Source organism: Rhinopithecus bieti, unplaced genomic scaffold (genome assembly GCF_001698545.2).
Source record: "Rhinopithecus bieti isolate Rb0 unplaced genomic scaffold, ASM169854v2 scaffold_7049, whole genome shotgun sequence".
In the NCBI taxonomy this organism is placed as follows: domain Eukaryota; kingdom Metazoa; phylum Chordata; class Mammalia; order Primates; family Cercopithecidae; genus Rhinopithecus; species Rhinopithecus bieti.
This window is the reverse complement of record NW_016805922.1, coordinates 2,838,560-2,851,783: the sequence shown is the minus strand read 5'-3', so window position 1 is coordinate 2,851,783 and position 13,224 is coordinate 2,838,560. Positions and strand designations below refer to the sequence as shown.

The 13,224-nt window shown below is 37.2% G+C and overlaps 1 long non-coding RNA gene across 2 annotated transcripts in view; it reads right to left on the bottom strand.

Moving 5' to 3' along the window:
- The window catches only part of LOC108530939 (uncharacterized), a 169,835-nt gene that overhangs the window by 156,067 nt on the left and 544 nt on the right, over positions 1–13,224 (bottom strand). The gene's annotated exons all lie outside the window — the stretch shown is intronic.

Sequence of the window (13,224 nt, the reverse complement as noted above, 5' to 3'; positions counted from 1 at the left end):
ATGTCTATGATCATGGAAATAACATGTTTTTGACAGCTTCTAATACATTTTAGTTTGACCTCTGACGTTCAGCAATTTGATAGCCTTAAAAACATTTTCTCTGCTGGTTTTCATTAATAATGTGACATAATTTGTATGCCAAGATAACACTGACCTATTTGGAGAATAAAGACTTATGCAATAAGGTATCTTTCTACCAGTGGACTTAATTGTTCTTAGCCATAATTGTTTCTCCCAGGGACACAAGATTGTCTTTGCATGTTTGTCTAAGGAATTTACTCTAAAACCTTTGAAAATCATAGCCAGCTTCCACTACTTTGGCCTCAGTGCTATTATGCTCTAGACAATTCAAGTATTTGCTCAAAAATGATAAAACCCAAATGATTTAAAATATACGGTAATAACTCTGATAAATACAGAGGATACGAGTAGATAGAATACACATAAAATTAAATTTGCTTTGAGGTATTGTTAAAAGCTTATATGGGTTGTAACCTGTCTGACAATATATATGACAATGGGGGATATCTTTACTATATAAAGCACTTTTACAAATGATAATGAATATTTAAGATAATTCAGTAGAAAACATGCAGAGGTAAAAGATGGTCATTTGACAATTTCCGATATGGATGAATGGGAAATTACCATTATACTATATTCAGTGTATACAGGAAAACAGACCTAGTCTATATGGTTGAAGTAGTTCATATTTTTGTCCGTGTTCAATACTCATGTTGAATTGTAATTCCCAATTTTGGAGATGGAGCCTGGTGGGAGGTGGTTGGATCATAGGGGTGGATTTCTCATGAAGAGTTTAGCACCATCCCCTTGGTGCTGTTCTCATGATGATTAGTTCTCCTAAGACCTGTTTGTTTAAAAGTGTGTGGCACTGCCCCTGCCATTCTCTCTCACTCTGGCTCCCATTCTCACCATGTGATGAGCCTGCTCCCCATTTGCGTTCTGCCATGATTAGAAACCTCCTGAGGTCTCTCCAGAAGCAGATGCTGCTATGCTTCTGATACATCCTGCAAAAGTGTGAGCCAATTAAACTTCTTTACTTATAATTTACCCAGTGTCTTATAGTTTCTTTAGAGCACTGCAAGGAAGTCCTAATACATTTTTTCAGTCTTCTGCCTTCACAAAGTTTTCAGGAGAGCAATGTTGATACAGATGTTAATTGATATTTCATTTTCAGATGATAATCATGCAATATGTATCACTGATTTCAGTGTACCCTTTGACTAAACATTCAACATCTTTCTCAAGGAAATGATCTGAGAAAGAGATAACTGTACAAAGATGTTTCTTGCCATGATGCTTAACGTAGTGAGCAGTTGGTAACCACATAAGCATCAAGGAAAACTAATTAGTTAAATATTTTAAATGTGCTGTGGTAAAATCCTTTAAATGAGTACTTCATAACTATTAATACCACAAAGAGAGCCTGCACCTATTGATTTTTTAAGTCTAAGTATGTTGGTAAATTGAAAAAGTAGGTTAACAGGGAGATTATGGAGTAATTCCAATTTTATGAGGGAACCATCATTCTACCCTCTACATCCATGAGATAAATTATTTAGCTTGCACATATAAATAAGAACATGAAATATTTGTCTCTCTTTGCCTTGCTAATTTCACTTAACATAATGTGCTCCAGTTCCACCCATGTTATTGCAAATGACAGGATTTTATTATTTACCGCAGAATAATATTACAATGTGTATATAGACCACATTTTCATTATCAGTTCATCCACTGATGAACACTTAGGTTGATTCCATGTCTTCACTGTTGTGACTAGTGCTACAGTGAACATGGGAGTGCTGATATTTCTTTGATGTACTGATTTTTCTTTCTTTTGGATATCTATCTCCTTTATTTGGGATCATATGATAGTTTTTAGTTTTTTGAGAAACCTCTATACTCTTTTCCATAGTGACTGTACTAAGTTACATTCCCACCAACAGTGTGCAAGCATTCCTCTTTCTCTGCACCCTTACTGGAATCCATTATTTTTTGTCTTTTTGATAAAAGATATTTTAACTGGGGTGAGATGATACCTCATTGTGGTTTTGAATTGCAGTTTTTAGATGATTATTGATGTTGGCAATTTGTGTGTCTTCTTTTGAGAAATGTCTGTTGAGATCTTTAGCCCATTTTTAAATCAGATTATTTGTTGACTTTTTTTTTTTCTATTGAGTTGTTTGAATTTCTTGTATATTCTGGCTATTAACCCCTTCTCAGTTGAATAGTTCGTAAATATTTTCTCCCACTCTGTTGGTTGTATCCTTGCTTTGCTATGTGCTAACTAGCTTTTGTTGCATTACATTGGCCAAGCAAGTCACAAAACTAGTCCATATACAACAGTCACGGTGGCTCACACCTGTTATCCCAGCACTTTGGGAGGCCAAGGCAGGTGGACCACCTGAGGTCAGGAGTTGGAGACCAGCCTGGCCAACATGGGGAAACCCCCGCCTCTGCTAAAAATACAAAAAAGTATCCAGGCATGGTGGCAGGCGCCTGTAATCCTGGCTTCTCTGGAGGCTGAGGCAGGAGAATGGCTTGAACCCAGGAGGCGGAGGATGTAGTGAGCCGAGATCACGCCATTGCACTCCAGCCTGGGCAAAAAGAGTGAGACCGTGTCTCAAAAACAAAACAAAAAGCAGTCAACAAAGGTATCTCACTTCTTGATGGAAGAAACTGCAGTGTTACATTGCAGAGGGCAAAGGAAGGGGTAAAGAATAGGGGTCCTTTTTGTAGTCTGCTCCTCTAGTAAAAAGCTAAATTCTGAGAAAACAGACTAAATATAGAAACTCTAATTGTGAATCCAACGCAGAGAAAAAGGCTGACTAAGTCATGAGTGAGTATCAAAAAAAAGACTAAGGTTTTCAAGTTCTTGAGGCATACTTGTGAGATTCCTATCTGAGGTCCTTCATTTTCTAACTACAGAAACTTAAATAATGCGTCAATATGAATAAAAATACCTTGTGTCCTTTAAAATGTGGGTAATAACTATGATTCCCTTCTTTGTTGTTGTGAGAATAAAGCAGGATTACTTTTTTAAAAGTTCTTCACAGAGGCTTCACATTGCAGGTGCTTCATGAGTGTCTAGAGTAATTCACTAACTTTATTAGGATTAACTTTGCTGTAGTTATTAGTGAATCACATTGTACAAACTAATGAACTAGAAAATAGAATCAAAGAATCAATACAGTGGAAATAAGACTGAACTTGAAGATATCTAGCTGGGATCATGGATTCTAGGTCTGTGCAACCTTAGGCAAGTCACAGTATTTCTCTAGACGTGTGTTGTTTCTAAGAAAATGATGCTTCTTCTTGGAACTGAAATGTCATTCTGCTCTAAGAAAATTACAACCAAGAATGTTCCTTTCTCATTTTCATTTTCCAAATTGTATTTCCGCTTGCAAAACAATATTGTATTCTTGTATCAGAGAGTTTTAGGGCAAACAAAGTTGATCAAGTGAATATTTGAGTGTTTGGGAAAGGAGTGGACCAGAGTGAGGAGACCCAAAATTATCACCCCAGTTGTTAAGTAGCTGAGAAGGACTCCACACATTATGAATATTTCTGGTTATCAGGCCTGTCTGAAGTTATTCCAAATAATTTTTGTTTTCAGTTACAGCGATGTGTGACTAATTGTTAGTATGCATTCTTAATGAGCATGTATCACATTTAAAAATAAAATATTACTTAAAAATACTACAAATAAAATTACACAACTTTGAAGCTGAGTTCTGTTAAGTAGCTGATAGTGTGAGTTATATAAGAATATGAGATATAACCTAATGTACTAATGCACCTTCTAGTATCTATCCTACACTGCTCTGGTTAGCACCAGTGGCTCCAAATGACAAGAAAGTGTCATGACATCAAACAGTAGGGCAGAATTCCACCAAAGAATACTGAACACTTTTATTAGGAAAACAGGAAAAGGAAGAAAAAAAGGAAATAGTGGCAGTTTCTTTGGACAAAATCTGGGTAAAAATTACTATCCTCAGGGTAGAAATTTTCTTAAATTGGGAAATCATACCTCAAGCTGAGAGCTTGGCATATTTGTTCACAAACCTATTAACTTCTCTATAGCTTCCCATTAAACATCACAAGTAGTTTATTCCCATATCATCTGGGCAGTGGGCCAAATTTTGCCTTGAATTTCTCATTCCTATATTTTCTTTGGCCGTTTTACTGATCTTCATGAACTTTCTTTTTTTCTTTTTTTTTTTTTTTTTTATTTGAGATGGAGTCTCACTCTGTCACCAATGCTGGAGTGCAGTGATGCGATCTCAGCTCACTGCAACCTCCATCTCCCAGGGTGAAGGGATTCTTCTGCCTCAACCTCCCAAGTAGCTGAGATTACAGGTGCATATCACTGTGCCCAGCTAATTTTTGTATTTTTAGTAGAGACACCTTGACACTATAAGTGAAGAGGTCACCTCAAAATATACAGAGTCAAAAACAGGCTTCTGAGGAGGTAAATGTGTTTTAAATAAGGAAATCTCCATTATAACTTCAAAAATGTCATTCATTCAGAAGGTAAATCAACAGGAAAATAGACCTTGAACAAGTCTCTTTTTCATGTCTATTTAAATAAGAATGCTGTTGAGTTTGTGGTGCTAATAAAATAGTTTAAAACTTATAACATTATTTTCTGTATCCAAATAAGTGAAAATATTTTTTAATATAATTTAATATGGTTTATACTGAGTTAGCTCTGAGGATGCTAACACTCTCTAATACTTTTCCCCCAAATGTTGATATATTTGTATTTATTCTATATTAAACATTCAAATAGTGTTTTAAAATGATATCCATAGTGTCATCCAAAAACCCACCACATAATGTTTTAGTCTTTATTATAATTTCAGTTATGTGGAAGTTAAACATATGTGACTATAACACTTTTTTTAGATTGTGGTTTACAAAAAGAAAATCATTCCCCTATTGAATAATTCTATAGGTTTATATTGGCAAAATCCATGTTCTGCTCACTTGGGTCCAGCCCCCATTAAGCCTGTAGTCCAGTGGAAGAAGAGTTCAGTAAACTCTTAAAACTGAAAACTTAACATGCAGTGTAATGGTTCTATGCTGGGGTCAACATAGTGTATTACAATTGCATATTGCAGAGTCCTCTTATTTGAACTTAGAGGGTCAGAGAATTTCCAGGGAAGGTAACATGAAAGGTAATATCTGACAAATCAATAAAAATCAGCCAAAGAGATGGAACAGAATACTTCATCTCAGTAAGCATTATATACAAATGTATAGAGGCAATAAAAGAGTTGGCATTCTTTAAAGAAGTAAGAGTTCAATGAAACTAGAAGTTAGAATTCCTGAAAAGATGACACGGAGATTGGCAATAATAAATCTGGAGTGGTAAGCCGGGGTTTCATCGTGGAAGTTCCTTTTTATCAAGTTAAAGAATTTGACCTTTCTCCTAAGAGGACTGGAATTCTACAGAAATGTTTTAAATAAGAAAGCAGCCTGGTTAGGTTCACATTTCAAAAAAATCATTTCAGTGCGAATAAAGGATTATAGACAAATGAGAGCAGCAAAGATAGAGGCTGAGAAACTCATTTGGAGTCAACTATAGTGGTTCCAGGTGAGAGATACTATTGGCCTCAACTAGAATACCTGTAAGTGGGGATGGAGACAAGTAGCTGGAATCATCATATTTTTAGAAGATTAAATTGAGAGGGCTTCAGATTGGATGTAAAGGAGGGTGAGGATCAAGGGTTAAGGAAGCTAACTAGATTTGTGAGATCTGTAACAGTGATGGTTGATTCCTCAACCGAACTAGGAAACATACACTAAATATGGCAAGCGAAGGTAATGAGATCATTTGGTGGCATAGTAAGGTTTTCCTTCTGTAAGATTTCAAGTGAGATGGCTAGCAGAAATTTGTGCATATGGATTATGAACAAAGTCCTTTTCAGGAACAAGATCTGAGCTAGAGATATAAACTTTGAGACTGTCAGCAAGCAGATGGTAATTAAACATATGGGAGTAGATAATCTTACTCAGGGATGATATATAAAGGAATGATTCTCAAACTTTGGGGTCAGATTAATTACCCAGGAAGCCCAATAAAATTCAGAATCCTGGGTACCAACTCCAGAGTATTTCATTGAGTAGGTGTAGAATGTAGTTCCGAAATCTGCCTTGTTGGAAAGCAGAGCCCCACCCAATGGTTCTGGTAGAGATGATATTGTGACACCACTCTGAAATATAATGAGAAGAGGATTTTGCATAGTGTCCTGAGTAGTATCAGAACATGAGCGATGGACAAAGAAAGAGGAACCCAGAAAGAAGACTGCAAAAAAGCAACCAGAGGTATTGAAGGAAAACCAGGAGAATAAAACATTACAAATTCTGTAAGAAAATAGTGGGTACAAGAGTGGTGAACAGGGTCAGAGTGCTGAGAGATAAAGATAAAGGCTAAAAACACCCACTGGATGTAACAAAAAGGAGGTCATCACAAAGTTGGCAAGAACAATTTTGGTAGAATTATGTGGGCTGAAGCCAGATTGCAGTGGGCTGAGGGTTGAATATGAGATGAGGATAAAGAGACAAGAAGCAGAGGCAAAATGTTATAAAAGAAGTTGGGACTAGAAGGGCAGGAAGTCGCTGCAGCAGAATGTGGACTGAAGGGTGAGATGTTTTTAGTAGAGAAACGACTTGAGTGAATGTGCTATCTCATACCTGATGTGCTCCATCCCTAATTTCATTTTAAAGTTTTTGTAAACAGATTCATTGAAGTATAATCTACATATTATAAAATTCATCTGTTTAAAGTATACAATTCAGTTTTTTTTTTTTTTTTTTTTTTTGAGACGGAGTCTCACTTTGTCACCCAGGCTGGAGGGCAGTGGTGCCTCCTTGGCTCACTGCAACCTCCGCCTCCCGAGTTCAAGCAATTCTCCTGCCTCAGCCTCCCAAGTAGCTGGGACTACAGGCATGTGCCACCATGTCTGGCTAATTTTTTGGTATTTGTAGTAGAGATGGGGTTTCACCATATTGACCAGGCTGGTCTCAAACTCCTGAGTTTGTGGTCCACCCACCTTGACCTCCCAAAGTGCTGGGATTACGTGCCACGCCCGGCAATTCGATGATTTTTAATAAAATTACAGAGCATACAAGCATCGCCACAATCTAGTATTAAAGCATTTTCATTGGTCCATGTTCCATACACCCATTTACTGTTAATCCACATTCCTACATTCTCCCCCAGGCAAATACACATGCATTGTGTGTCTCTACAGATTTACCTATTCTATACATTTCATAGAAGCCATACAACATGTGGGTTCTTTTGTGTCAGAGTTCGTTTGCTTAGTGTATTGTTGGAGAGGTTCCCTCCTGTTGTAACATATATCAGTGCTTTATTACTTTTTTATTGCTGCCTTATAGTCCATTTTATGGATAGAGCACATTTTGTATATCCATACTTCGATAGATGGACATCTGGATAACTTCCCCTTTTTGACCATCATTCATGAATGATACTGCTATGAATATTCACATGAATATCTTTAAGCATAGGTTTTCATTGCTCCAGGATAATTATCTAGGAGTCTGATTGCTGGGTTGTGTGTTAAGTTTGGGTTGAACTTTCTCAGAAATGGTCCAACTTCTTTCCAACGTGGCTGCAACATTTTACATTCACGCTCTTTCATCTCTGCCCTGATAAGCACATATTCACTTACCTTTATAACTGCATTCATTTAGTTATCCTGAAGGAAAAAGAACTGTGCCCTCTTGGATAGTGGGGAGCAAAGTAAGGTGCTGCTTTGGGTTCTGTACATTATGGTTAGGCCAGAAATGATGGAAATATGAATTAGCACCAGCCTGCCCCCTAGTGGTGCTCTAGATTGCTGTACTGTCAACCTAAATCCATGGGGCCAAACTTCCAAGCGATCTACTCTTTCCTTCACACCCTCTGTCACCCTACCTCCATCTTTTCTTGCAAAGACTAAACAGTGGATATGCTCAAACAAATTCAGAAAGTATATAGTGCGGTGCAGTGGTTCACAAGTATCAGTCTACTAGTCATACCTACCAGAGATATGGACACCTACTCTCATGTGTTTAAGCATCACCTGCTGGGGGACTTGAGCAAAGTTACTGAACTTCATGTAGTAAGCTCTGTTGTTTCTGTAACTCTACAGTGAGGATTATGATAACACCAGGCTTAGTTGTACTGCAATGATTCAATGAAATTTCATAGGTAAAGCACCTAACACAGTTAAACCTAGAGTTGCCATTCAAGACAAAGTAAGTGTTCATATTTTTTGATAGTAAAAGTGGTCACAAGTGTAGTCAAATGCTACAATGACATTCTATTTATAAAATTGTTTTTTTACCTGTTCTCATTTGCTTATATCTTATGTTTATGCTCTCCATTTAAAAGTAAAACATCTTTGAATTTAGAACTACTGTTGACTGTATTTATTTGACAGTCTACAGTGTACTGTAGACAATTTATTTGATATTGATAAGAATCACAGAAGTAACAACGATACTGCCCTTCATTATTTTATAGTAACAATATATCAAGAAATTTGCTAAAGTCTTCCTGTATGTAAAATTTAATGCAGAAAACATTTTTATAAGGTAGGTAAAGATCTCAGATAGTCTGTGTTGGAGAAAATATTTCAGCCACATCTTTCTCGCTGCACCCATGTTCACTACCGGTTGTGCTGCCAGTGCCAATGGAAATGACAATATCAATTACAGCTAGTTGATAATTGAGAAGTATATAGGCTAGAATGAGCTTTTGTTACTCTTTTGTCAAAGAGAAAAAGTAAGACCAGAAATGGCCTGAATTTGATGATTACTGCAGTCTGCAATTCAGCAATTCAAGATAGTTGCACTCTCCTTCCCAATCCACCCTAACACTTGCATTGATAGCTAAAGTTTGCTCCCCGAAATAGCCAAAGGTTAATTGGAAATTTTATCCATGTAAAGTAAGTGCATAGGCCTTCTTTTGTTTTTCTCTTAACAGTGCTGCAGACTGTTTAGAATTTATTCTCTGATGGCAGTTGTTAAGTTACTCATTTTAATGACTGTTTTATAACTTTAAAAGGAAAATTGTTTCCAGGGAAGAGAGCATGCCTCCAACACAGAAATCAGGTATTTAGGGGGAAGAACCATCTAATAAAACACTTTGGACAGCCCATCATAGTGTTCAGACACACAGTTCTAGAAGAGAAATAAGAAAGCATTTCTTTGGCCAAATGTGATCTGAACCATCCTGGGTTTTGCCTCACATGCTGTGAGAGACATTTATTCTCTTGACTATTCAATTATTTTGCCAGGGAGATGTGGGAATTAAAGTAGCAGCAATCATGATAACATGTGTGTTAAGTATCAAAATACTTTGCACTGAACAGACAGAGTTGCCAGTTGTATTTTCAACTTGGGTTTACATATGGAAAATATTATTACTATTTCCTTCAATGTCATCCATTTTTAATGGCTCCTATTCCATCCAAATTTTAAGCTGTAAATATAGTCTAGTATTTGAAAAAAAAAAAATCTAAGTAGTCCTAATGCCAGAGACCGGAACTAGTTTGTTTGCCAGCAAAATTCGTCTTTAGTTTACATGTATCTAGATGCTTGATTATATGTCCCCAAATCCAGTCATAATTTAGCCCAGAATTTTAGACTAACAGAACCTACATGTAGATATATTTGTTTGTCTCATGCATTTTAAAAAAAAGAATCTGTGAGCAAGCCTTTAAATATCAAGAGATTCCACAATCTGTATTTGGGATTCTCTTCATAAATAAAATATTTTAAAATGCTTTCTTTTCCCTGAGTAGGACACTGGACAGATAATGCATACTTACACTCTACTATTTGATATTTGTTCAAGACCTCCCAAACACCTTTGGTTTTTGCTTAATATTAGTCGATATTTAATCTACTGAAATATTTTAGTCCATCTTTTTTTTCCCCCTGTAGAAAATTGACTCTAAATTTAAAGCAGCCTTTCTACTGCAATCTGAGCCAAAAGGTATAATTCACTTTAAAGTAATTTGGGGGCAAGCTTAGAAGTGTGTAGGTAGTAGGGCAAACATTTATTTAATTTCTTATACTACTATAGAAACGACAATAACTAACAAACATTAAATACTTAGTCTATGTCAGGTGCTGAGGTTTATATACATTATCTCGTGTAATTCTCACAACAGGCCATAAAGTAGGTGCTAAATGCTATTATTAGTTTAACAGCAATAACAAAAAAAATTTGAAACCTCAGAGCAGTTATGTGCATTGCCTATGGTAAGGGACTGAGCTAGGACTATCTTCTCTCTAAAACTCACTTCCTCATCACTCACTGTCTTACTCTGTCTTACCTTGACATTACATTCTAAAGTATTTTTAAAAATATATTTAGGTCCAGCACACGCCGTTTATTCCAGCACTTTGGGGGGCCAAGGCAGGTGGGGCCAAGGCAGGTGGATCACTTGAGCCCAGGAGTTCGAGACCAGCCTGGCCAACATGGCGAAACCCCATCTCAACTAAAAAATGGAAGAATTAGCTGGGTGTGCTAGTGCATGCCTGTAATCTCAGCTACTCAGGAGGCTGAGGCTGGAGAATCACTTGAACCCGGGAGGCAGAGGATACGGTGAGCTGAGATCGCACCACTGCTCTTCAGCCTGGGCGACAGAGGGAGACACTGTTTACAAATAAATAAATAAATAAATGTTTATTTTAAATATAAGTAATTAAAACATAAAGCTACCTAAAATGCACATTTATATAAATAAATATTCATCTTCATACTTAATAAAATGCTCACGGAACTCTCTGCTCCTCATCACACCTTTTGGGTCGCAGAGGGTCCTCTTTTATGAATGGCCCATCAAAGGGGTCAGTGTTAGGTAGCATTCTTTCCCAGTATTTTCCTTTTTTTTTTTTTTGCTACTGTAAATGAATTATGTATGAACCCTGAAGTAATTAGCAAAGACGTTGTTGTTCAGCTGAATTTTAAACTAATTAATCTGACCTAATTCCTGTCAAAAATAATTAGGATAAAATATGTCCTCCCTAAGCAACTCTTTGAAGCCGAGACGCTAAAGCACAGTACCTCCTGTGTATGCACTGCTCTAAAATTGAGAGGGCCGTTTATTTAAGTTTTAAAGGAAATGCTAAAATGCTACCTTGTGAATTGCCACCTGGGCATCATCTCCTCCTCCTTGGTTTCTATATTCAAATAAAGAAAAGAAGTTGAACTAGCAATGGGACTGTAACATGAGTGGTCTCAATGAGCCCTTCACATCACATGGTTTGCAAATAAAACATCCAAACTGGTTAATTTCTCCTCTTCCAAAAGGCTTCTTGCTGAATATGTGTGCCCTGTTTCTCAGCCCGTGCACAGTCTTGCTCTTGTCCCTTAGGCTGGAGTGCAGTGGTATGATCTCAGCTCACTGTAACCTCCACCTCCCCAGTTCAAGCAATTCTCCTGTCTCAGCCTCCTGAGTATCTGGAACTACAGGTGCTTGCCACCATGCCCGGCTAATATTTTTATTATTATTTTTTTATTTTTAGTAAAGACGGGGTTTCACCATATCGATCAGGCTGGTCTCGAACTCCTGACCTCAGGTGATCTGCCTGCTTCGGCCTGCCAAAGTGCTGGGATTACTGGCATGAGCCACCACACCTGGCCCACTTTTCTTAATAAAAAATTGATTAAGCTGTCTTCTGTCTCCCCATCCCCTACCTGCCCCAAATAACCTTTTAAAATATCCTTAGTGATATAATGAATTGGGAAAATGTCTCATGTAATAACCAAGTCCTAAGCTATATGTTTCTAGAAAAAATAATTTAGGAAAAGCAAATAAGCTTTACCCCCATAGCTGCAGGTTGTCAACAAGTTGAGATGATCATGGGTTGCAGCAACTGTGGAGGTTTGTATATGCTGGTGTTTGCCCAAAGCCTTCACTACTGCTCTGTCATTGTATGGCAGCCTCTTCTGCATGCCCCCTAGCCTTGCTCTTGAACATATTACGGAGCTCTTGGGAGAGGAGTGCATTGTGGAGTATATCTATCATATCCCCAAGCAGTTCAGAGTTAATAATTTCCTTATTAAACCTATGAACCCTCCATGTTTTCTAGTCCTCCCTCCCCAACCCCCTTCCAAGTTAGTTTCTAGGCAACCAATAAGCACTGAATTACATTAAGCTCTTTATTTCAAGGCTGCAGTTCAGAATTTTGCTGCATATTTGTTGGCTCATTTATAGAGACCGCAGCATAAAATTCATTAATTCTGTCTAATCTGCAGTACATTAGTGATTTGGTTAGAACCACATCACCTGTACCTGTTTATCATGTTGAAATCACTCAGTGCCATGCTGCTCTTCTTTATGTAGCTTATGCCAAAGATACTGTGAGCTCTAATTTGAAATCACAGAAGCAAGAATTTCCACAATTCCCAGTTCTTGGCTATCATTCAGCACCTTGAGATAGTCTTTTATGAAATTAGAAATTTCAAAATCACCTTTTTTGAATGGCCAAAATGTCTAACAGCTGACTATTAGTAAGAAAGACCAGAAATGTAAGGTTCAGGAATAGCCTGAAATACAGTAAGCATTTGCAAAAGGGAGGATATTGTTTGCTTTAACAAACTGAAATTTTGGTGTGAAAGAGAAGCAAGCCTTTGGAAATATTCCTTTGTTGGTATGAGTCAAGGAATTGAGGTTGTAATTTCAAATTTTACCAAGGACAGTGTGAGAATGAAGATTAATCTTCCGGCAGAACTGTTCTCTGTTTTGAATGTTGAATGGTTTGAGATATTCTCTTGAAAACTCTGAGCAAGCAGTCTCTCTTTCTATGTGACATTTATGAATAGATCTGGTAAGTCTCTAAGTGTGTAATATATTAAGGTCCTCACAATTGATCAAAAATATGAATTAAATGTTTGTTCGCTCTGTAGTTTCTTAAAACACAAAGCAGTAATCTACACTGGCCACACTAAAATGGTGACTTTGAGAAGACAAAGTAAAATCCTTTTAAAACTCAAACTTGAATCTAATCTCTTTCCTTTCACCTGCTTATAATGTAGCTGAGGCAGGTGTGTGTGGTGTATAGAGCTGTAGAAATAAACTAATTGAATGGTCTTGTGGCATAGAGAGCCAGCTGTCCACCAGAGTTGCATGGTAGAAAAACCTTCTAGGAGACCCTACTGTTAAGGAGGAG